At 43.6% G+C, this 3,264-nt stretch overlaps 1 pseudogene; it reads right to left on the bottom strand.

Moving 5' to 3' along the window:
* Positions 1 to 2,259: 2,259 nt before the first annotated feature.
* The window catches only part of LOC119293052, a 2,292-nt pseudogene continuing 1,287 nt past the window's right edge, over positions 2,260 to 3,264 (bottom strand).

Here is a 3,264-nt window from a genome sequence, read left to right as displayed (position 1 = left end):
TGTGTGGAAAATCAACGAAAAATTGGAGTGCATGTAAGACATCGATAAACACAATATATTAAAGTTCTCTAAGAAAATATGATTATTTGGTAGCGGAAAACATAGATTATATTAACATAAACCAAATCTAAATAACTTATGGTAAGTTTATGCAAAAAGGTCGAAGTAAGAGCATACCACAAATGATGGAAAATAACAAAATCTCAAAGTTACATGTTTCTACCCCTTTTCTATGTGTAAGATTTTTATCACAATGTCATAATATTTATTGATATGTTTTTCAAAATTTCCACATCTCACGGTCATATGGGATTTTATGGCACCATCATTCCATCTCAGCTGCATATTATGCAAAAACAAATCTATTCTCACCTGCACCCTAGACAGCGCCATTATTAATTTTTCGACCAGCGATGACGGAGCGCTACGGAGCACTTGCAGGTCTCAAAGATTCCCTTTTAATAGTGGATGATGCTTCAATGTGTTTAATTTGTTCGTATTTGACGACGTTGTTTGTACGCGGTCGCATTTGATGATTATGTCTGGCCGCCTTAATTTCGTCGCATGTAACGGTGTTGTTTGGCTGCCCAGCTAAAGTATAGTTTAATTAACTGCATATATTCGTGGGCTTTGTTAATTTCTTTGATGATGTTGCTTGGCAGCCCAATTTATGTTATCTACTAGTATTATATAATTTTTTTTGATGGTTACGATTGCATGCATGTGAACAACTTTTCTACTGGCACTATTCTGTTATGTTATCTACTAGTATTATATAATTACAAGAAAAGTAAAACAAGCCACCACATTTGCCCACATATACTAAAAGTATATGATCCATTCATTTTAATTAGGAAGGCTGAGATTAAAAGATGAAGAAGTTACGTATAATATAATGATGTGTACAAGTATTATCTGACACGTAAAATATATGGGACAATCATACACGTTTATCTGCATACTCTTTAACGGCCAGGGGAGGCAGTGGCGGTGTTGAACGATCAACCACTGCCCTTCTCGCGGCGTATAATTTTCCTCCTTGGTACTCCTTGATATAATTTTCCCCTAGGGATGGAGGCGGCTCCACCGCAGCCTCTCAAGCCGCGGCGGCGTGATGAGCATGTCCTTCCTTCCTCCCAGCCGCTGCTGGCATCAATGGAATCCACAGGCCAGCTGCCTCACTCGGCACCGACGACTGTGGCGGCGGCAGCACCCTCCGGGTTAGAAATGGCTGCCCTAAGCCTTGTGGTGACTCCCCGCGGCGTGATGGCGATGGCCTTTCGGCCGGCTCGCGTGCACGACGTCAGTGGTTTCCGGTGGCTATGGGTTACCACGCAAGAACAGGATAAGGAAAGGAATTGGGGAAAATCTTATCCTTTGGCATCTTTGCAATTGATCCTTCCGGTTTCAGTTATTCATGGTAAGAAACTATATTTCTCTATTAAGCCCTCGGGTTTATCTCTGCATGCAAGATAGCCCTTGTATTCCATGCCAATATTGCATAAGTCTATTTATAAAATTCAGTTTAGCTCTCTAACTTAAAGTATTTTATGATCAAGCCATCAGGCTCTTTGTACTTTGGAGTTAAGCCCCTGGCTTCGGAAAAATATATGTGGAAGACCTTTGGTTCATCCTAAATTACATACAACGCAATAATGCATCATTTTACAAAGGGTAAATAAAATTATCATTTGAAGACCTCATGTCTTCATATATTTGCGTAATGCGATCAATTTTCTGGCTGTAGCATCTTGGAACACTTGTTTTAAGGGAACAAAATCTTCCATGTGCCCTCTTCAATTAATGGACAGTAACAATGAACATGCTTCATGAGAAGGTCGGTCTTAAGCATAAGAAGATATATGTGTGCTATCTATCATTTGTAATGAAGTGCACAATAAACATTACTGTGTTTTTGCACCACATTGTTTTGCATCAGATCTGATAGTATACGTCATTGAATTTTATTTCTTATCAAAATACTTTGCAAGCGGAGTGGATTTCAATATTTTTTGGTTTGTTACTGGCTATCTTTATTATACATGTGAAATTTGACATGCACTATATTTATATATGCAACTAATACAATTTTTAAGAAGCCCGTGGCAACACATGGGTATTGTACTAGTTATTACAATTTTCCTCCTTGGTACTCATTAAGATGGAACAAAGTACAAACAATCATGAAGACAGAGAACTGAAAGCCGGCCTTATGATTGCTTCCATCAAAGGAGATGACAGTCCGACATTGGGTCACCCTTAGTTCTCAGCGCCCCTTATCTTCAAGGAGAGGAGGATGAAGGCATATTTGGTCTTCACTTTCTCGTGGTGGTTCGCGACATTCTGCGCGTACATCTCAAAGAGAAATGACGCGCAAGCATGGGCCCGATGATGGCCCGCGAAGTCCTGGCGACGTTCACGCCGCTCTTGGCGCTGTCGAGCAGCACATCGCCGTCCGAGTCATCCTGAGGATCCCAATTGGAGTCGAAGAGCTGGATATGGTTGACGTCAAACAGTACGCTTTGCTCGATTACCGCCCCCACTTCGTCGATGGAAGGCGCGTACAGCGGCAGGTTGAAGGAACCTGTCTTCTCCTTCTCCACAAGGCACTACTAGGGAAAAGCCTAGCAGTAGTGCGGGTTTTAGGTATATCAGTAGCGCGGGTGCCCGTGCTACTGATACGTCGCTACAGCTAACAGGTAGTAGTAGCACGGGTGCCACCCGCGCTACTACTACGTCCGTTAGTAGTAGCGTGGATACAACCCGTGCTACTACTAACTAGTAGTACCGTGGTTCTGGACCCTCGCTACTACTAACTAATTAGGAAATAAAAAAATAAATTCCAGCCATGGCTGCTGCTGCTAGGCGTAAACGTCCTCTTCATCCATGGCCGATGCTGATCCTGGAGGGGATGAAGTCGTCCATGGAGATGGTGCTTCCCCATCCAACTCTTCTCCACACCTCTCCTTTGCTGCTGCTACAAAAAAAGAGATAAGGGTTAGAAGAGGAAGAGAGAGATAGAGAGGAGTAGTGCAGCAACTCACCAGTGGCCGTCGTAGTTGGAGCCGAAACCCTAGATGACGCCATGGGTTGCGTCCACCAGAGATCTGGCCATCGTCATGGGCGGCGCTCCACTGGATCTTCCTCTCCTTCCAGCAGCGAAGGAGGAGGAGGAGGAGGAGGAAGGAGGGGCGACGGAGGAGGAGGAGGAGGAGGAAGGAGAGGCTACGATGGAAGAGGAGGTCGCTGGATTTGAGGGAGACG

This window comes from Triticum dicoccoides, chromosome 4B (genome assembly GCF_002162155.2).
Source record: "Triticum dicoccoides isolate Atlit2015 ecotype Zavitan chromosome 4B, WEW_v2.0, whole genome shotgun sequence".
NCBI classification, from domain to species: domain Eukaryota; kingdom Viridiplantae; phylum Streptophyta; class Magnoliopsida; order Poales; family Poaceae; genus Triticum; species Triticum dicoccoides.
The sequence above is the reverse complement of the archived record's forward strand: the minus strand, read 5'-3'. Positions and strand labels throughout refer to the sequence as shown.